Consider the following 23,728-nt stretch of genomic DNA (forward strand, 5'->3'; position numbering starts at 1 on the left):
AGTTTGGCCATTAGTCTCTGCTACATATTAGTGAATCAGAGACTAGAGTATTTCCCCCATTTTGTCTTTTTATGTTTTTTTTTTATGAAAGAAATCCAAGGGACATATTGGAGACCTTGTTTTACTGCATGTAACCAGAACAATTTAAGTGGTAAATAACTGGGTTGGTACAAGTCTTATATAGGCATGTTGGTTCAGCGATTAAGAAAATTTTCTGTTTTCATATTCTTCTGAATGCTTATCCTTAAATAAAGATGCCTCTGTTCTATATCCAACAGCTGAAATATAGATGTTAAATTTCCTTTAGAAAATTCAGGAACTTTATTATATGTATTTTTTCCATTCTTTCTTTCAACAAATATTGATTACCATAGCTTACACTGACTGAATGTATCAGTCTTGTGTCTGGTAGTGGATTAAGTACTTTGCATTGATTATATCATTTAAGCTTTACAACATTGCATAGAGTAAGTCCTTTCATTATCCCTCTTTTACAGATGAGGAAACTGAGGTTCAGAGAGGTTAAGTAAGGTGCCCACGGTTACCCAGCTAGCAAGTCATATAATTAATATTTGAATAGTCTTTTCCAAAAATGTTAGTTTTAGGACCTACACACCAGGTGTCTGAGGGTTCACTGTATAATTCTTGGAATTTTTCTGCTTGTTTATAAATTTTCATAAATGGGCAGACAACATGAATAAAAATTTGTCCAAAGAAGACATCCACATGGCCAACAGACACATGGGAAGATACTCAACATCACTGATAATCAGGTACATACAAACCAAAGCTACAATGAGATATCACCACACATGTCAGAATAGCTAAAATCAACAACACAAGAAATAACAGGTGTTGGCAAAGATGTGGAGAAAGGGGAACCCTCTTGCACTATTGTGGAAATGCAAACTGGTACAGCCATTGTGGAGAGCAGCTTGGAGGCTCCTCAAACAGTTAAAAATTGAACTACTCTATAATCCAGCAATTGCACTACTAAGTATTTACCCAAAGAATATAAAAGTACTAATTGAAAGCAATACATGCACCCTGTGTTTATAGCAGCACTATCAACAATAGGCAAATTATGGAAAGAGCCCAAATGTCCATTGACTGATGGATGAATAAGAAGATGTGGTACATATATACAAGGAATATTACTTACTTGTAAGAAAAGAATAAGATCATATGATTTGCAATGACATAGATGGAGCTACAGAGAATTATACTAAGCAAAATAAGTCAGTCAGAGAAAAACAAATACCATATGATTTCACTCGTATGTGGAATTTAAGAAATAAGTCAGAGAAAGAAAAATATCATATGATTTCACTCATATGTGGAATTTAAGAAACAAAACAAATGAGCAAAGGGATAAAAAGAGAGGGAGAGGCAAACCAAGAAACATATTCTTAACTATAGAGAACAAACTGATGGTTACCAGAGGGGAGGTGGATGGAAGATGGGTCAAATAGATGATGGAGATTAAGGAGTGCACTTTGATAAGCACCGGGTGATGTATGGAAGTGTTGAATCACTATATTTGTAAACCTGAAACTAATATGACACTGTATGTTAACTAACTGGAATTGGAATAAAAACTTAAAAAATACTCAAAAAACAGGTAACAATTTACATAGAAACATGATTATTATATAATTTTGATAATGGTATAAATTTGAAAGAAACATCAATGTTCAAAAATTAAATGTTAGTTTTATTCAATGGGACAAAAAAATATATAGTACTAGAAGTCCTAGTAAGAACAGTTAGGCAAAAAATAAAAGTCATCCAAATTGGAAACAAAGAGCTAAAATTATCTTTGCTTTCAGATGATAATGATCTTATATGTAGAAAACCTTAAAGATTCCACAAAAATCTCTGAGAACTAATAAATGAATTCAGCCAAATATCAGGATACAAAGTCAATACACAAAAATTGATTATACTTCTATGCTCTAATAATGAGCAATTTGAAAAGGAATTTAAGAAAACAATTCCATTTGCAATAACATCACAAAGAATGAAATTCTTAGGAATTAACTTGTAAAAAATTTGTACACTAAAAACTATAAACCATTGCAGAAAAAAATTAAAGAAAACATAAGTAAATGGAAACACATTCCATGTTCATGGGTTGGAAGACTTAATGTTAAAATGTCCATTGTACCAAAAGTGATCTACAGACTTTATGCAATCCCTATCAAAGTCACAATGATGTTTTTTTTTGAAGAAATAGAAAAGTCCATCCTAAAATTCATTATGTAATGTCAAATTTCAAAAAAAAAAAAAACCTAGAAAAGGAACAAAGTTGGAACTTTCTGATTTCAAAACTTACTACAAAGTTATAGTAATAGAAATAGTGTGGTACAAAGACAGACATAGATGCTAATGGAATAGAATAAAGAGCCCAGACCAAACCTTCACACATATAGTCAAATGATTTTCAACAAGGATGGTAAGACCATTCAATGGGGGAAAGGATAGTTTGTTTGATTTTTCAACAAATGGTACTGGAAACTGGATATTCATGTAAAAGAATGAAATTGGACCCTTACCTACCACCATATACAAAAGTTAACTCAAAATGGACTAGGGACCTAAATGTTAGAGCTGAGACTATAAAACTCTCAGTAGAAAGCATAGGACAAAATCTTCATGGCATTAAATTTGTTAATGATTTCTTGGATATGACCCTAAAGGCATAGGTAACAAAAGAAAAAATAGACAAATTGGAAAAATTTAAAAATTTAGTTCATTGAAAGACACTATAAGTAGAATAAAAAGGCAACCTATAGAATGGGAGAAAATATTTGCAAGTCACATATCTGATAAGGGATTAATATCCTGAATATATACAGAATTCCTAAAACTCACCAAAAAATAGCAAATAAATTCAGAAATCAGCAAAGGAATCGAACAGATATTTCTACAAAATAGATATACAAATGGCCAATAAGGACATGAACAGTGTTCAACATCACTAATCATTAGGAAAATACAAATCAAAACTGCAATGAGATAAGGGTGCCTGGGTGGCTCAGTTGGTTGAGCATCTGGCTCTTGATTTAGACTCAGGTCATGATCTCACAGTTTGTGAGATCAAGCCCTACTCCAAGCCCTGCTTGGGATTCTTTCTCTCCCTATTTCTCCCTGCCCCTCCCCTGCTCATGTGCTTTGTCTCTCTCTCTCTCTCTCTCTCTCTCTCTCTCTCTCTCTCAATAAATAAATAAATGTAAAAAAAATACAATGAGATACAACCTCACACCCATTAGAATAGCTACTATCAAAAAAACAAATGAACAAAACCAGAAAATAACATGTTAACAGGTGTAGAGAAATTGGAATCCTTGTGCACTGTCAATGGGAATTGAAATGGTACAGCCGTTGTAGACCATAAAGTGACAGTTCTTGAAAAAATTAAAAATAGAATTACAATATGATCTAACAATTCTACCTCTGAATATATACCCCAAAGAATTAAAAGCAGGATCTCAAGTAGATACTTGTATACCCATGTCCATAGCAGCATTTTTCACAGTAGCTAAAACATGGAAGCAACGGAAGTGTCCATCAATGGATGAGTGGATAAGCAAAATGTGGTTGATACTTATAACAGAATATTATTATTCTTAAAAAGGAAGGAGATTCTGACATATGCTACAACATGGGGAACATTGAAAGCAGTATGTGAAATAAACCACAAAAATACAAATGTTGTACCATTCCTCTTATACGAGATACCTAGAGTAATGAAAATCATAGAGACAGAAAGTAGAATAATAGTTATCAGAGGCTGAAGAAGGAGAAAATGGGAAGTTATTGTTTAATGCATGTAAAGTTTCAGTTCTGCAAGATTAAAAGTTCTGGAGATGGAGGGCAGTGAAGGCTTACAACAATATAAATATACATAATACCATTGAACTGCACACTTAAAATTGTTAAGGTAGCAAATTTTATGTTATGTATATTTTACAATAAAATATTAAAAATACAGATGATAAAATGCACAGTCATCCAGCTATTCCAGAATATATTTACTTTTTTTTTGTAAAGTATCAAATTATTAAAAAATGTTATAAGAGTCTCAGTTGTCAAATAATGTTTGTGAGAACTATCCAGACCCCCATAGTATAGCATGAGAAGAACTCAAGTGAATAAACACAATAAAATATGGTGTGTATTAAATGGAGACAAGTCCATAGAAGAATGATCAAGCCTAGCCTAAGGACAGGATAACCTTCCAGAAAAAAAGTAAAGAAGATGAGGAGAAATGGATATGTGGTTTTAGGCAGAGGGAATATTTGTACATAGACCCAGAAACAAAAGAGAGTCTAGAAAGAGAGTCTGTCATTTTGGGGAATGAAAAATGTTCAATATAGTCTGAAGTTAAAGTGTGGCACAGAAGAAGAGGCAAGACTGGAGGTTTGGGAAGGAACTAGAATGAGGAGTATCTACTAAGTCACGTTAGGAAGATCAGACTCTCTGTAGGGTAAAAGTCAGCCACTGAAGGACTTTAGTGGAGATTTGGTCTGTTAGATGTCTCTGGCTACAACTAGAAGGAGTATGCCTGAAAATTGTAGTAATCCAGGTAAGGGGTGATTTGGCTGGAGTAAGGTAGTGAAAACAAGAATGGATACGAGTGGGTGATAACTTCAGCTAATTAATTAACAAGTGGAAGAGTCAGAAAATGGTGACCATCTATGGGAAGAGCACGGAGTTAAGAATGATGACAATGGCTAACTTATTAAAAGGCTCTTCACCGCCAAGGGATTGCATTTAACATGTTACATGTAATGTAAGTCATTTCATGTAATTATCACAATAATTAGATATTTACTATTTTAGAAATGCTGGGGAATATGAGGATAGGAAATAGCAAAAATGAGGCTGCAATCAAAGACTGTTCATTCCCAAATCCATGTGCGTAACTAGTACTGAGGAAATTTCTCTTTACCTGGGTAGGTGGTATGGGCATTTACTGAAGAAAAATAGGAGAGGATGGATTGGGAGGAGGATCAAGATAATGAAAACATTTGTAAAACACTTTAGCGGAAATGGATGTTTTATCTAATTTATTAGTTTCATTATCTAAATGTTGAAAGAAGTTTTACTATTTCTCTTAGGTTAAATAAGTCAACTATTCAAAGCATTTAGTAATAAACAGCAAAAAAAAAAAAAAAAAAAAAAGAAAGAAAAAAGAGCACTTGAGTGGCTCAGTTGGTTAAGCAGCCAACTCTTGCCTTTGGCTCAGGTCATGATCTCACAGTTCATGAGATTATTCTCTGCACTGAGCTCTGTGGTGACAGTGCAGAGCCTGCTTGGGACTCTGTCTCTCTGTCTCTCTCTCTCTGTGCCTCCCCTGCTCACACTCATTCTGTCTCTCTCAAAATAAATAAACATTTAAAACAATAAATATGGAGAACAAACTGAGGTTATGGAAGGGATTGTGGGGGGGGGGGGATGGGCTAAATGGGTAAGGGGCACTAAGGAAATCATTACTCCTGAAATCATTGTTGGCTATATGCTAACTAATTTGGATGTAAATTTAAAAAAATAAAAAATAAAAAAAGTTAAAAAAATAAAAAATAAGAAAAATAATAATAATAAACAGCAAATGGAAGTTAATTCTATTTACTAGTGTTTCTCAGTATAGCTGCAAACCAAAATCACCTGTAGAATTTTTAAAAAAATCTAGGCATGCCTGGACTTCATTCCGTGAAGTAAATACAGGGAGAAGTATCTTTATTTTTCTTCAACTTCTCAGAGATGCTAGGGCTATGAGCCACCATTATATACAATTTATGGCATTGTTTTTCAAAATGGGTGAGCAAAATTGCTGGCATTAGGAATCTGGGAGAGCTTATTAAAATGCAAATTTTTGGTCCATCCCCATGCTTCTAAATCAGAGTATCTGGGAGTGTGGCCCAGAAACCTCATTTGAGCTGGCTTCCCAAATGATATTTCTATACAATAAACTTTCACAACTATTAGTCTATGGTATTTATCTCCATTCATATTATAGATATTTTAATAATAAAAACTATATCATTACTCTTCCAAATGTGTAACACTGATACTATCCATTGAGTATATACCATTTTAACATCAAATAGTTTTCTGTTCCCTCTTGTTAACTGTTTAAAAACATAATACTTCATTTCTCATCATTCCTGAATTAGTTACTATTGAATGAAAGAGAGAACACAATTCCTTGAATCAGTAGGAACTGGTACTCATTAATAGTGTTCCAAACAATTTTGCATGTCAGAATGATACTATGCCCATTCATAATAAATCTAGGCCATGGCAAGATTACAGGATCTCTTTCCAAATAAGACTTGCACAGAAAACATGTGTCAGATTTGTTTTTCTGTGTCAGAACAGTGAGCACAATATGAATGGATTTCTACTCCTTTGATGCTCCAAAATATTTGTTGGTTAATGCTCATGGACTTTTAAGTCCCCCCACTGGAGTTGGCCTCCCATGTGTCCATTAGTTAAGGCTGTCATATACAGTGATGCAGGATATTCACTGCATAACTCCAGGGGGCACCATTCATATTGTGGTCTATGATGTGCACCCTGATGTCAGTTCTCAGAGGCAATAAGTATACCCCAAGGGAATTTTTAAAATCTAAATTATGTCTCGCTTTACCATTTCCTATTATATCGCATTGGAAGTATTTGCATTACTTAACACGGTACATGTAAACTTGTTGACCAAAATAAAAGCACATTGGTAAATAAAAGAAAAGCAAGACATGTATTTACCAAAATGAAGTTTGGCTCGGGAAAAAAAAAAAAAGTGATAAAGACTGTGGCTCCTGATCACAAAAAAATTATATACAATTTTCAAAAATATTCCATTTTAAAGCAAATATAAAGTTCTGATTTTTCCTTATTTGCTTTAATTTATAATGTAAAAACTTAAGATTGTTTATTTTAATCTTGACTGTTTAAGTGTTAAGTAGATGATTTTTAATTCACTTCCAGAACAATGTTCAGTATCATAAAAGTTGAGATCCTACCTAGAGAATGTTTTCTGTTACAGATATCTGTTGTGAGATTAAGTAACATTTTTATCAAAGAGATTCCACCATAAAAATCACCATTTTGGGACAGCTAGGTGGCTCAGTCGTTTGAGCATCCAACTGCAGCTCAAGACATGATCTCAAGGCTCGTGGGTTGAAGCCCATCTAGGGCTCTGTGCTGACAGTTCACAGCTTGGAGCCTGGAACCTGCTTCTGATTCTGTGTCTCCCTCTCTCTCTGCCACTCCCCTGCTCCTGCTCTGTCTCTCTCTCTCACAAAAATTAAAAAAAAAAAAGTCACCATTTTATGTTTACATTGTAACAAGATTGTATGTCTCAACTGTTTCAAGAAATTTGGCATATTATTACCATTTAGAAATATCTAGTTAAAAATTCTAATTTTTTAAAAAACTCAGGTGTTTCTCTTTGACTTTTGACTTGTTTTGCTTTTTTTTATTCTTCTGATTCCAAGAGTCTTCTAAATAAAAGAGTTTAAATGTGAAATATTCATAACTGGAAGAGAGTACTACATTTTAACTTTTGTCAGTTTATAACTTTTGTCAATTATATTTTCTTTGCCATATATTGCAACAATATTTTATTTTACCCAATTAGCACATGGTTATGCAGAACAGAATTTGCAGTATTTACTGAACATAGTAACCGAAACTGGGTCAAACATTTCAGATAATAAAGGGCACAATTTACAAGCCCATAAACCTCCATTTTATGAAGTACTATCATTTTAATTTCAGAGTGTTGTAGTGAAGACAAACACGTTAATGTTTTTGGACTTAAAATATATTAAATATTGATAGTTAAAATTAACACTTATTTGGGAGCTATGAGCCCATGTAATGCGCCCCCTACTCCCACACACATACACTCATTTTGCCCTTTCCAGATCGATGCTTCATTGTAACTTTTACATTACCAATCGTTTTGTGAATGGGGAGAGAAATACCATGTACTGAACCTACTATGATGAAATCAGGAGGGGAAAGAGAAGAGGCAAAACATAAATGGAACAATTTTGTTACCACTTGGCGACTCTAATAAGCTGAAGGAAACATACAGCGTGTTGATTAAAGGTGTGTTTGGGGATTTCTCTCAATGTTTCATGCATTCATTATGATTCTCCCCCGATAGGAATGCCTGCTTGATTATTGGAGATATTTTCACGAATATGCAATTTCAAATACGAGCAGACAGTGGGACATACCCTGTAGAGAAAATCTGTACCTAGATTTCTAGTAGACTAAATGTCTGGTGGAATATACCTATTCTAACAAAGGGAAAAGCTGCCTGTGTAGAGGTGGGAAAAAAACAAAACAAAACATTTTTCTCCCCTAGCACTGACATTACTGCTCAGTGATAAACAAGACAACTCCAATTCAACCTTCCTGATGAAATAAAGATTTAACACTTGGCACAAAATAGGGTAAGAAGTGGAAGCTGGTAGAGAAGATCCCAAATCAGTAGCACATTACAAAGTACATGGAAGTGGTAAGTTCACAAATTAGATCCACAAGAAGAGAGGAGCACTAAAGTAAAGCTCCTTCAGTCATTTCAGATGGGAAATAGTTGTTTGCTAACTGTATGTGTATCTACAGGAGAATACTCAGTTTTTTGGCTTTTGGGCTTTGTTTTGCCTTTGGTTTTCCTCAAAGCGGATGTGTATTCCCAGTTCATTCACATTACATAGTATTCAATAAATATTTACCAAATGGATATGCCCATGAGTATTTCTAAGACTGTCTGTGATTAAAGGCACTGGACAGTGTTGCACGAGCCAGGGTCCTACTGAGGAAGAAGTGATGAGGGCCAGATGTGCAAAGGAAGGCCATGGTCCCCTCATCTGTGAAGTGCCTCCCTACCTCCTGGGTTGTTGTAAGGATTGCTGCAGACACTAAAGCTCTTTAGGAGAGGGTGTCCAGCAACAAAAAACTCTTGATGGTTGCCACGGTTAATATGCTGTTACCTATGCTGCAACAGCTAATGCCTTATGAGAGGCCAAGTGTTTTGGGAGCTCCGAATTTTATGACTAAGAGAATTTCCACTGAGCGTCCAATCAGATTGTGCACATTTCAGCCAAACAATTCAGTGGCTTTCTTGGACTAGTCTCCATTTGGGCTTGCTGTGACACAGATACTCAGAATAAGGGTGTGACAATTTCATGCCCATTATATTGGACTAACAAAGTATTACTAATCTTGGTGTTCAATTCACAGACCAGCCCCTTATCACATTTCACACAGAGCAGGAGCCAAATCTTCCTTCACTTCCAGGCACCGCATTGGACCACTCGTACGTTAAGACAATGTCACCTTAAAATATTTCTTGACTAGTGCTTCTCAAATTTTAATATACACAGAAGTCCCTTTGGGATCTTGTTAAAGTGCAGTTTCTCTTTCAGTAGGTCTGGAGTCAGACACATTTTATAAAATAAATACAACTGAATATGGTATCCATATTTTTTAAAAAGGCAGTTACCAGCACTCCAGGAATCAATTATAGTGTTGGATGAATAGTGGCCCCCCAAGATATTAGGTCCTAAGCACTGAAACTTCTGAATATCACCTTATATTGTAAAGGTTTTGTAGATATAATTATATTAGGGTCTTGGAAATGTTTTCCTGCATTATTCAGGTGGGTCCTAAACCCAAGTGTTAGACAAAGTGAGATCAGACACACACAAAGAAGACCATGTGAAGATGGAAGCAGAAGTCCAAGGGATATAGCTACAAGCCAAGGAATGCCACTACCAGAGCTGGAAGAGGGGAGGAATGGATCGTCCCCCTAAAGCCTGCAATGGAAGTATAGACCTGCCAACACCTGGATCTGGAGTTTCCAGACTCCAGAACTGAGGGAGAATAAACTTGTGTTGCCTGACGCCTCAGGATCTATGAAAGTTTTCACAGGAGCATTAGGAAACAAATATGCCAGCTCTAATTCCTTTTTAAATAAAATACTCCTCATCCTTTAGTGTCATTAAAATTCGTACCCTTTTCTGAGAACACTTTTTAGGAACCTGAAGTTGATGGGGAAAACTCCCTTGTATGATCTCACATAACTGCATGATATAACTTTTGCTTATTTTTCTCATTTTACTTTTCAGTTTTAGAAACACATATATTTAGCAGCAGAGACATTGCTGTCCCTCAATGAGTCAGCCCATTTACTTAATTCATTAACTCTTGCAACTGCGAAATTGGCTCAGCACGTTTTGCACCAAGCCTAGATATAATTAATCATAGCATTTCATTCTTCTAAATAATCCCTGGTTGTAACAAACATTTAAATGACCCCTTCTAATACAAAAGTAAGTTAAGTAATCTAAATTTCTTGCTGCATTGTTTTCTATGCTGCTTACAACAAATTACCACAAAGTCAGAAGCTTAAAACGACACAATTTATTATCTTACCCTTGTGTAGGTCAGAAATCTTCCCTGGGTCTTGAAATCAAAGTGCCAGTGGGACCGAGTTCCTGTCTACAGACTCATGGAGAGAATCACTTTTCATCCCTCTTCTTGCTTCCAGAGGTGGCCCACCTTCCTTGGTTCAGGGTCCCCTTCCTCTATAGTCAAAGCAGTAATGTTACATGTTCCTGACCCTTCTTCAGTAGTCGAATCTCCCTCCCTGATGATAGCTTTTAAGAATCCTTGTGATTATACTGGGCTGACCCAGACAATCCAGGATAATCTCTCCATTTCTGGGTCCTTAACTTTAATCACAAACTCAGAGTCCCTTTGCCGTGTAAGGTGTCATATTCACAGATTTCAGAGATTCAGATGTGGACATCTTTGGGAAGCCATTATTTGCCTACCGTACTTGTTACATAGTCTTTCTATATAAAAACCTACAACTTAATTCTGGTGATGGAGGCTTTAATATTTCACATTGCTGTTAGAAAACAGCCTTTTTGATTTTTTTTATCTTAACTGTATTTTCTAAAGTTACTCAATTAAAACAAGAGTTCTTTTTTCCCCAAAATATTTACTTAAATACATTAATTAACATATAGTATAACATTAGTTTCAGGAGTAGAATTTAGTGATTTGCCACTTACATTACAATACCCAGTGCTCATCCCAGCAAGTGCCCCTCTTAATACCCATCACCCATTTAATTAACCCCCCCCCCCGTCGGCACCCCCTCCAGCAACCCTCAGTTTGTTCTCTATAGCTAAGAGTCTATTTTATGGTTTACCTCTCTTTTTTCCCCCTATTTTCATCTGTTTTGTTCTTAAATCCCACATATGAATGAAATCATATGGTATTTATCTTTCTCTGACTGACTTCTTTTGCTTAGCATGACACTAACTCCATCCAGATTGTTGCAAAAGGCAAGATTTTATTTTTTTGATGGCTGAGTAATATTCCATTATATTTATATATTCCATATAATGGAATACTTATAATGGAATATATGTATAGATACACATATACATACGTGTGTGTGTGTGTGTGTGTGTGTGTGTGTGTCCATTGACTGATGAATGGATAAAGAAAATGTAATATATCCATTCATCAGTCAGTGGACATTTGGACCCTTTCTATAATTTGGTTATTGTTGATAGTGCTGCTATAAACATCAGGGTGCAGCTGTCCCTTCAAATCAGTATTTTTGTATCCTTTGAGTAAATACCCAGTAGTGTGATTGCTGGATGGTAGGATCATTCTATTTTTATGTCTTCTTTGGAAAAATGTCTACTCACATCTTCTGCCCACTTTTAACTAGATTATTTGTTTTGGGGGTGTTTAGTTTGATAAGGTCTTTATATATTTTGCACATTAACACTTTATCAGATATGTCATTTGCAAATACCTTCTCCAATTCCGAAGGTTGCCTTTTACTTTTGTTGATTGTTTCCTTGGTTGTGCAAAAGCTTTTTATTTTGATGAAATCCCAATAGCTCATTTTTCCTTTTGTTTCCTTTGCTGTTGGAGACATGTCTAGTAAGAAGTTGCTGTGGCCGAGGTCAAAGAGGCTGCTGTCTGTGTTCTCCTCTAGAATGTTGATAGTTTCCTGTCTCACATTTAAGTCTTTCATTCATTCTGAATTTTTGTATATGGTGTAGAAAGTGGTCCGGTTTCATTCTTTTGCACATTACTGTCCAGTTTTCCCACCACCATTTGTTGAAAAGACTGTCTTTTTTTCCATTGGGTATTCTTTCCTGCTTTGTTGAAGATTAGTTGACCATATAGTTATGGGTTCATTTCTCCATTTCCTACTCTTTTTCATTCATCTATGTGTCTGTTTTTGTGCCAGTACCATACTGTCTTGATTACTACAGCTATGCAATAGAATTAGAAGGGTCCAGAATTGTGATGCCTCCAGCTTTGCTTTTCTTTTTCAAGACTGCTTTGGCTACTCAGCGTCTTTTGTGGTTCCATACAAATTTTAGGATTGTTTGTTCTAGCTCTGTGAAAAATGCTGGTGATATTTTAATAGGGATTGCTTTAAATGTATAGATTGCTTTAAATAGTATAGGCATTTTAACAATATTTGTTCTTCCAGTCCGTGAGCATGGAATGTTTTTCCATTTCTTTGTGAAATCTTCAATTTTTTCCATAGGTTTTATATAGTTTTCAGCATACAGATCTTTTTACCTCTTTGGTCACATTTATTCATAGGTGTCTTATGGTTTTTGGTGCAGTTGTAAATGGGATTGATTCTTCAATTTCTCTTCCTGCTGCTTCATTATTGGTGTACAGAAACACAACGGATTTCTGTGCGTTGATTTTTGTATCCTGTGGCTTTACTGAATTTGTGTATCAGTTCTAGCAAATTTTTAGTGTAGTCTTACCAGTTTTCTACGTAAAACATCACGTTGTCTGTGAATAGTGAAAGTTTGACTTCTTCCTTGCTGATTTGGATGCCTTTTATTTATTTTGTTGTCTGACTGCTAAGGCTAGGACTTCTACTACTGTGTAAAATAACAGTGGTGAGAGTGGACATCCCTGTCTTGTTCCTGACCATGGAGGAAAAGCTCTCAGTTTTCCCCATTAAGACTTGTATTAGCTGTGGGTCTTTTGTATATGGCCTTTATGATGTCAGGGTATGTTCCTTCTATCCCTACTTTGTTAAAGGCTTTTAGCTTGAATGGATACTTTACTTTGTGAAATGCTTTCTGTGCATCTATTGAGAGGATCATATGATTAGAATCATATGGTTCTAATCCTTTCTTTTTTAATGTGGTGTATCACATTGATAGATTTGTGAATATTGAAACATGCTTTATCCCAAGAATAAGTCCCATTTGATTGTGTTGAACGATTTTTTTAAAATGTACTGTTGGATTGGATTTGCTAGTATTTTGCTAAGAATTTTTGCATCCATGTTCGTCAGGGATACTGGCCTGTAATTCTCTTTTTTAGCGAGGTCTTTGTCTGGTTTTAGAGTCAAGGTAATGCTGGCCTCATAGAATGAGTTTGGAAGTTTTCCTTCCATTTCTATTATTTGTAATAGTTTGAGAAGAATAGGTATTAACCCTTTTTAAATGTTTGATAGAATTCCCCTGGGAAGCCATCTGGCCGTGGACTTTTGTTTGGAGATTTTTGATTACTGAGTCATTTTCTTTGCTGGTTATAGATCTGTTCAAGTTTTCCATTTCTCCCTGTTTCAGTTTTAGTAGTTTATATGTTTCAAAGAGTTCTTATTTAAAGCATTACTTATCCAACTATTTTACCTTTGTAAAATGCTGCTAAATACAGTTCTAAGCTTTCAACTATTTTAAGAATCATTATTGTTATGGTAATTTTTATACTGGAATTGTTGTTTTCCTAAAGAGGGGATACCTAATAATTTTAAAACTTATAGCCATCATGTTGTACATTACATCCCCAAAACTTGTTTATAACTGGAAGTTTGTACCTTTGGACCACCTTTACCCATTTTGCCCATTCCCAACCCCTTGCTTCTGGCAACCACCAATCTGTTCTGTTTTATCATTTTTGGGTTGTTTTAGATTACATATATAAGAGAGAACAAACAGTATTAGCCTCTCTCTGTCTCACTTATTTCAATTAGCATAATGCCCTCAATGTCTGTGCATGTTCTTACAAATGGCAGGATTTCCTTCTTTTTTGTGGCGGATGATGTTTCATTGTATACATATAAATTATATATTTATATAAATTAAGCGACCATATATGATGTTTTTTATTCTTTATCAATGGACACTTAGACACTTAAGTTGTTTCCACATCTTGACTGTTGTGTATAATGCTGCAAAGAACATTACAGTGCAAATATCTTTTCAAGATAGTGATTATGTTTCCTCAGATAAATGCCCAGAAGTGGAATTGTTGGGTCATATCACAATTATATTTTTAATCTATGGAAACTCCATACAGTTTTCCATAGTGGCTGCATCAGTTTAGATTCCTACCAACAGTACACAAGGATTCTCTTTTATCCATACCCACACCAATACATCTCGTCCTTTTGATAATAGCCACTGGAATAGGTATGAGGTGGTATCTCTTTGTGGTTTTGATTTGTATATCCCTGATGAATAGTGATGCTGAGTACATTTTCAAGTGTCCAGTGACCACTTGTATGTCTTCTTTGGAAATGTCTTTTCAGTTTCTCTGTTCATTTTTTAATTGGATTTCAGGGATTTGGTTTTTGGGGAGCTTTTTTGTTTATTTTGCAATTGAGTTGTATGAGTTTTTATATGTTCTGAATATTAATATAATATGAATATGAATATGAGTATTATCAGATGAATAGTTTGCAACTATTTTCTCCCATTCCGTAGGTTGCCTTTTCATTTTGTTGACAATTTCCTCTGCTGTGCAGAAGTTTTTTAGTTTGATGTAGTCTCACTTGTTTATTTCTGCTTTTTTGCCTTTGCTTTTGGAGTCTAATCCAAAAAATAACTGCCAAGACCTATGTCAAAGAGCTTACCTCCTACATTTCCTTCTGAGTTTTATGGTTTCAGGTCTTACTTTCAAATCTTTAATCCATTTTGAGTTATGTATGTGTGTATGTATGTGTATGTAATATAAGGGTCCAATTTCTTCCTCTGCGTGTGGCTGTTCAGTTTTCCCAACACCATTTGTTGAAGAGTCTGTCATTTCCCATTGTATATGTTTGACTCCTACATCATAAATTAATTGATACATGGTTTTATTTCTGGGCTCTTTATTCCATTGCTCTAATATGTCTATTTTTATGACAATGCCATACTGCTTTGAGTACTATAGCTTTGTATTACAGCGTGAAATCATAATATTTGATGCTTTCAAACTTTGTTCTTGTTTCTTCAGTTTTCTTTGGTTATTTGGGGTCTTTTGTGGTTCCATACAAATTTTAGGATTTTTTTTCTGTATCTGTGAAAAACTTATTGGGATTTTGATAAGGATTATACTGAATCTGTAGATTGCTTTGGGTACTATGAACAATTTAACAATATTAATTCTTACAAACCATGAGTATGAATATATTTCAATGTATTTGTATCTTCTTCATATTTTTTCATCAATATCTTATTCTTTTCAGTCCACAGATCTTTCACTTCCTTGGTTAATATTATTCTTAGGTATTTTATTCCTTTTGATGCAATTGTAAGTGGGACTGTTTACTTCATTTTTTTTCTTTTTTTAAAATTAATTGATTTTCAATTCCAGTATAATTAACATACAGTGTTATATTAGTTTCAGGGGTACAATATAGTGATTCAACAGTTCTGTACATTTTCAGTGTTCATCAAGATAAGTGTACTTTTAATCCCCTTTGTCTGTTTCACTCATCTACCAACCCACCTCCCCTCTGGCAACCACCAGTTTATTCTTTGTATTTAGGAGTCTGGTTTTTGTTTGTTTGTCTCTTTTTATCCTTCCTCATTTTTTTTTTTTGTTGTTTCTTAAATTCCACATATGAATTAAGTCATATGGTATTTGTCTTTTTCTGACTGACTTATTTCACTTAGCATAATACACTCTAGCTTCATCTACATTGTTGCATGGCAAGTTCATTCTTTTTTTGTGGCTGAGTAATATTCCAGTGTGTGTGTGTGTGTGTGTGTGTGTGTGTACTACATCTTCTTTATCTATTCATCTATCAATGGACACATGCATTCATTTTTCTTTCTTATAGCTTGTAGGGGTACATATCATTTTAAATAGTACTATTTTAAAATGTATGGTTTAGTAACTTGTTAGATGATCTCTTTTGAGGTGAATAAAAAGAATTACTTTATTTTATAAATTAGCAAGCTGAGATGGAGAGATTGGTTTTATCAATACCTGTCCAAAGGGGAAAACAAGCCAAAATTAGAGGTAGGAAATATTTTACCTATAATTTTTTGTACTTCTTTAAATTTTATTGTCACCAATTTATTGATTCATTTTTAACATCTTAGCTGTATATGTTGCCTACGTGTTGGAGAAAATTAGCAGACTCCTATCTGCTAATTTTCTTAGGTATGTGGACACTTGTCTCAAATTCACAAATTCATCAAAACTCATTAAATTTCTATCTTCTAACAAGCCTATCCTGATCATCCCAGCCCACAATGATAAAAATTCCCCCGAATGTGTTTCAAGGTAATAAAAGCTGCTGTTTTGCTTTGCAGTGCTACGCTAGAGCAACTCATTTGCCTTCCTTGCTTCTGAGACTTTGATGTCCCTGGGAAACACTCAGGAATGATCAGGATCTCAGCAAGGAAAAACCAGACTCACTCTGAAGCTTCACGTGTCTTGTTATCCTTGTCCCCCACTGTACAGATGACAAAACTGCCTCACAGGATTGTCGCGAGTTGCAAAGAAGATAACTTTTGTGAAAACCTTTATGCAAAAGCTTATTGGTTTTAAGTGTTTAACTCAGGAAAATTGAAAATGCTCATCCCTTAATCTATTTTTTGTTGATGCTAACAGGAAGTACATAGCTTATGAAAAATTCACAAATTTGACCCTTCAGATTTGAGTGATCCACATGCAAATTAATATTTCTCATAATCAAAATATGTAACCTTAACTAGATGGTATGTGGTATGTTCCAATCTTCATTAATTAATGCAATACAGCCTATTTGTATGGCTTGTATGGCTAAGTCTATCAAAGCTGTTTACCGTTTTGATGAACTTTAAAAATGCTTAAACAAATCATACAGGCAGAAAGGATCTGGATGACTTTGCTATTTTAAATTGACATCAATATAAGTAAAACAAGTTGATGTTTTGTCTTAAATGCTATTTTGGCATAATTATTATGGTTAAGAACAGAAGGATTTTACATGGGCAGATAACAAAGACAAACACACACTTATCATTTTTTTTAAGTCTAGAGATCACAATTTTGTATTTGCACATTACCCTTAAACCACATCCTGCATGTTTTGGATTTCAGAGAGTTTAGGATTAAGGGAAGTTCTTTTTATCTAATGCTTATTCTCAGAGTTTGTTTGATTTTTTTTTTTCCCTAGCATGATACATAAAAGTTTTGAGTTCTTTAAAGATTCTCTGGATTTATGAGCAAAGGAAGAAGAGGATTAAGATGATTTTATTTTTATTTAATATTTATTAAGCACACAAGTTATTCCAGAGTTTTTGAAAAATACCAAACTAAAATAGCCTCAGAAAATGTGTTTGCCTTTTAGATTTTTAGATTCAGATGTCTAACCGATCCTTCCACCTTCCTTTTACAGAAGAAGAAATTGAGTCACGAAGAACTCAAGTTGTTTATCTGTGGTCATAGAGCTGGCTAATTGCAGAACTGGGAGTAGACACTGATGTTTTCAGTCCCACCCAGTCTAGATTCTTTCCACTATACCAAACTGCCACTGGTGGCAATGAAATGTTTCCGAGAAGGAGAAATATGTAATTATGCATTAGAATGTAGGAATATTGGGGGCAAGGTTGGTGTTTTGTTCATTCATGTGCCCAGCATGCAGTAACAATAAACACTTCATAAATATATGTTGAATAATTGAGCTGCTGACCAGTGCTCATTTAACTCTATTACATGCCATAGGAATCAGTGCATCGTCTTTGACTGAGTTAAACATCTTAATTGAAACCTAGCTGTTCAATTAGCCTTCATTTTGTGGTCTCACTGGTATAAAGGTCATGAACTCTTCCTGTCTCAGAGGAAATAACCACCTCTAGAGCACTTGTCTCAAAAATCCTGATGTTCAAAGTGACCATACAAAGGTCCCTATACAGATACACAACCCCTTAAGTTGATATTCTAACACAGCCCTGACTATATGGTTATGCTGCCTAGATGAGCAGACAGGCCCTCACAGGTTCAGCAATTTCTGTCACAATAGAGTCCTTTAATAAGATTTTTAAGAAACCAAGTAAGTAGTTGAAAATTTACCAAATGAAAATGTAAGTTAATTCTAAGGCAGTATTATGATAATATTTTGATCTAAATCCAAATATTTTGATCTAAATACCAGACAACTAAAACTAGTGTGACAACATTCCCCAATAGGACTCTAAGGTAATAATCCAGGCAAATGGGTACTTTCTTTTAAAATGAGACTTTTGTTTCAAATCCCAAAGTAGACCCATCATGAGCTAAGCTAACCACATAAAGGTACCTTTTTGCCTATACTAGATTTTATCCTAAGTAACCTAAGATGCTTGAAGTAGATTAAGAAGACATCTTGTCTCCTTTTCAACCAAGCTCTCCAAAATCTCTGCTTGCCAGTCTGATGAGAAAGTCTGGGCAAGAATACAAGCCAGAATTTCTTTCATAGGACAAGAGGGAACTAGCCTAGTCTATTCACCCCAGTCTTTCTCGGTGTGCAAGCAAGGAGAAGGAACAGCAGCACATGGCTCTTCTGCTAGACACTCATCCTGGAACCTGACCCATCACTTCCTCTTGGGAGTGGTATGAGGGAGGTGACTGCTGGTGAGGGAAAGTTAGGCGACTTTGGCTGAATCTTCTTCTAGACCAAAGCATAGATTATACATAGATGAGAAGAGGCTGCAGCGTGCTCTTGGGTGATATCCATGGATTACTAAGTTCCAATCCTGGTACCACCACCTACTGTATGGTGAACTTGGCCAAGTGAAATATTTACCAGTTCTATCCCAGCCACAAAGGAGCAGTTGGCATCTCTTTCCTTTCCCCTATCACTGGCTTTCTTTGACCTGAGGATGACAGAGTGGCAGGAGTGTGTAATGGTGAAGAAAGTGGGCTCAGGAATCAGACACATTTGGCTTCTAATTCCAGCTCTGTCACATAACTTTGGAAAATTACTTCTCTTAGGTCACAGTTTTCTAATCAGTAAAATGGATCTGATAAGTGTGCTTGCTTAGTAAGTTCACTATTAGATGAAATAATGCACATAAGGTGTTTAACACAGTGCATGACCCCGTTTCATCATTCAGTAAATATTAGATTTTAATAACAAGAGCCAGAGGTTGGGTGTGAGCATAAAGGGAATGAGGGAAGAAGAAGCTTTTCAGCCAGATATGATCTTCGACTGTAGTTTAGTTCAGACACCTAAATAACAGGGTCTTTTCATGTGATTGAGCCTAAGTCCTTACGATGTGACACCAGGCATTGACAACAAAGCCTCCAAGTGGTCATGAAGTTTATTTCCTTCAGATTCTTTGCAGGAGTGGGTAGTGGATAAGGTTTGAGACCCTGGGGTATTCTAGCTAAATACACTTTTACTATCATTTCTTTAGCCGTCATGTAGGTTGAATGTCAACACACTGCTTAAAACAAAAACATATAGAATTTATATGTCTCCTGTGTTCCTGTTTGCTGTAGCAGCCCTCTCACCCTGAAGGGCTTGGGCCACGGCTTCACCCTATTTGCACATCTCAGTCATCCCTTCTGTTTTATCCTTCATTCCCATCACAGCATCATCTGCTCAAACCCCACACTGCCTTCTTTAAGACACTTTTCAAATTCTCCAGTGAACTTGAAAATCTGACCATGGGATATCATAAAGCTACTTGATGTCTTCCCATTGCAATTATATCAAATCAAAAGCCATTCTTTGAGCCTATTTGGCCTGCAGAATTGGGCTACTTCCTGATCCCAAAATTTATCTCAGGTCATTCCTTCCCTAACTCCTTCTTTGCTCTCACTGTAATCCAGCCACGTTGACTTTTTTTTTTCTGTTTCTTGAACAAACCAGGCTATTTCCTGTATGAGGCCCATCGCACCTGCTTTTCCTTCTGCCTAGAATGTTCTTCCCTTGCAATTTCTTACGTCTTTCTCGTTATTCAAGTCTCAGTTAAAATATTTTCTTCTCCAGAGTTCCTGGGTGACTCAGTCCATTAACTGACCAACTCTTGATTTTAGTTCAGGTCATATCTCATGGTTCGAGGGACAGAGCCCTCATCAAGCTCCACGTTGGGCTCTGGGCTGAGCATGGAGCCTGTTTGGGATTCTCTCTCTCTCCTTCTCTCTCTCTCTCTCTCTCTCTCTCTCTACCCCTCCCCTGCTCACACGTGCACTCTCTCTCTCCATCTCTGTCTCTCAAAATAAATCAACAACAACAAAACACATTTTCTTCTCCAAGAGGCCTTATTTAATCTCCTGTCTAAAGCAGCTAAGCCCTTTCTAACTAATATCAATTTTATTGCTCTCACAGTACCATAGCTCTACTTATAATTATTTGCTTACATATGCATGTTTTTTTCTTTTTCCACTAAAAAAGCAATGTATTGAGAGCAGAAGTCTTATTTTATTCACCATTTATCACCAGTTTATAGAACAGTGACTTGCTCATGGACTCTCAATAAGTAATTATTAAATGTGAGAATAAACGAATGGCCTGGTATCTTCCTTTAATAGTAAACTGGTCACTACCTACTCTCCTTTCAATATCTCTGAAATTAATTCAGCACTGAGTAATAATATGTAGAACTTTGCTACCTTCATAGCAATTATCTTTTATATAACCCTTTTACTCCCTACATGATCACCCTGCATTTTACCTTCCTGGTAATACTACAGTCTTCCCTTGTGCATTTCCTCACTGTTTGCTGGGTGAGGCACCACCACCTCTGTTTTGGGTGAGGGAAGGAGAGATGAGACACCTATCAAAAATTGTTTAATGTTTATTTTTGAGAGAGACAGAGGGCAAGTGGGACAGGGGCAGAGAGAAAGGGAAACAGAATCTGAAGCAGGCTCCAGGCTGCAAGCTATCATTGCAGAACTCTACTTAGGGCTCAATCTCATGAACCACGAGATCATGACCTGGGCCGAAGTGGGATGCTTAACCGACTAAATCACCCAGGGCCCCCAGAGACGCTTATTAAAACCCTTGGATGGACCCTAGAGTTCCCACCAGAAAGGCATCATTTCCAGGCAGTGTCACTTGGAGATATTTGGTCCCAGAAAACATGAAGACTTCTTTATATTCTTTAAGTTTCACCAGTGCCCTTTAAGCAATTCCAAACCACAACTGTTTTTTCACATTGTTTTATCTGTACATTCTTTATTTGTGCATTACCATGCCATTCCTCTTAACTTTCCCACTTTCATTTGCATTTTCTATGCCCCTTATGGGACCCCCCCCCAATAATTTAAGCAAGAAGAGATAGCAATCAGCATGACTTTCTGTCATGCCTACTTTCTTTAATTCAAGTAGCCATTCATCTATTTACTCAACAAATATTTATTGAGTGCCTATTATGTGTCTTATGCTGGTCTGTTCAAAGTTCTTCCATTGTGCCTCCCCCCAACCCCAAACAACCACATGTTATTTTAAATTTAAATGTATGCATGTCATTTAAAAAGTCTTTTTTCCTAAACCTAAACATTTTAGAAGTCTATTTAAGGCTATGGGAAAAATAGTCACTTCCTTTGATCTTTACTCTAGTTATATTACAGGTTTTTAAAAGTTTGTTCCATCAACTAAAGAGCTTGATATTGTATCTATAGGTTAAAGAAAAAAAGTCACCCTGAACTCAAGTGGAAGCCCCCAGTGATTAAGCAAAGAAAGTGAAATAAGAATTTGAGTCATTCCCTTAGATCTTGCACAATCGTATATAGAAGAGGAAGTTATGACAGTGTGAGTTTTCAAACCCTGCTATGTTTTTAATTTATAAATAAGGTTGATGACATCCTCGTAGAGAATGTGCTCGTTGTCATAGCAACAATTCACAATTAATTTTGAGACATTCTTCCATGCTTGCTGGAATGCAGACTGGTATAATGGAGGGATCAAAGATGTAAGTTAATAAACTGTCATTCAAAGCTCCAACTCAGTGACTAACTAGCTGTGAGTCCTTGGGCAAAATATTTAATATTTTTCTTATACGATTTTAAAAAAATGGAAATAAAAATGACCACCTTACTTAACATACATACAAGTAAAGTCCCTGTCACATAGAGGATTTTCAATAATGTGTGACCTTTATACTTTTCACCATCAGTCATGTAGATGACTCATGCCCATTTTGAGATTAGCATATAGGAAGTAGGTAGAAGAAAGATATTTTTATTATCTTGTTTCTTTTGTTTGTTTATGCATTTAATCAATTAACATTATTGTGTGTCTTCTCTGTGATGGGCATGAGGCTTGGCTATGGAAGAACCAAAATACATTATAGCATCCCTGATCACAAAGCAGCTCACAATCTAATAGGGAGACAAATCAGTCAAGAGACCAATAAGATATAGTGTGATCATTTAAGGAGGAGATAAGAAATGGCTTGTGTGGGGACACTGTAAGAGAGAGACGGATTTGTCCACAAAACATTCCGAGATGGGTTTCAAAGGATAGGAGAAAATGCTCAAGTGGTAAAGGAGAGGAAGTTTATTCCAGATTTCCAGAATGGAGAAGTTGTCTGTCTTTCTCACTAGACTGTGAACTCCATGAGGTCAAGGTCTTATTTTGTTCAACATTATATCTCCAGGACCGAGGACAGCACCTGGTGCCTCCTGATCTCTCTTTAAGTATACAGTAAAACCTTGGATTGCAAGTAACTTGTTCTGCGAGTGTTCCACAAGACCAGCAGACATTTCTAACAAATTTTAACTTGATAAACAAGTGATGTCTTGCAATACGAGTAGTGTGTGATGCCAAACATCACATGATCAATGATCATGATCACAACTGAGCCAATGGTTCTTCTCTCGTGCATGCACTTGCTTGTTGAGAGATTGTGGGTGATCATAATGCAATGTCACATTTCTGCGAAATGCCCAAAAAGAGGCAAAAGCGAGCATCATTGGATAGGTCCCTTGTTAAAGTTGAACAAAAAGAAAAAGATTTCACTGAGCCAATAGATAGCAGTGATTCCTTTAGTGATAGTGAAAGTTGTCCTATGCAATAACCCTCCTCTCTCTTGTCTCACTGCTTCCAGCCACAAAGGTTTTCAAAGATAAGTGCAAGTTAATTTGTTTCTTTTTGTTTTTCTTTTGTATTTTCTTTATTATTTTGTATTATGTTACAATATTGTGATCATTTTAATATGAATATTTTTGGGTTGTGGAATGAATCATCTGAGTTTCCATTATTTCTTATGGGGAAATTCTCTGATATACAATTGCTTTGGATTACAAGCATGTTTCTGGAATAAATTATGCTTCCAAACCAAGGCTTTACTGTATTTGAATTATCACCTCTAAAGCATAGTATGATTTACACTCTTCAGAAGTCTGTATTAAAAGACAAAAATGAGGGTTTTTTTTTTAATTGAGAATTGTACGGAGACAATGAAAGAATTTCTTGAGATAGACAAATGTCAGTCCATAATGACAATGATAAATA

The 23,728-nt window shown here is 35.6% G+C and overlaps 1 protein-coding gene across 4 annotated transcripts in view; it reads left to right on the forward strand.

Annotated features, from left to right (window-relative positions):
* Window positions 1–23,728, forward strand: part of CFAP299 (cilia and flagella associated protein 299) — a 601,366-nt gene that overhangs the window by 472,919 nt on the left and 104,719 nt on the right. The gene's annotated exons all lie outside the window — the stretch shown is intronic.

This window comes from Panthera onca, chromosome B1, assembly GCF_046562875.1.
Source record: "Panthera onca isolate mPanOnc1 chromosome B1, mPanOnc1 haplotype 2, whole genome shotgun sequence".
Classification (NCBI taxonomy): domain Eukaryota; kingdom Metazoa; phylum Chordata; class Mammalia; order Carnivora; family Felidae; genus Panthera; species Panthera onca.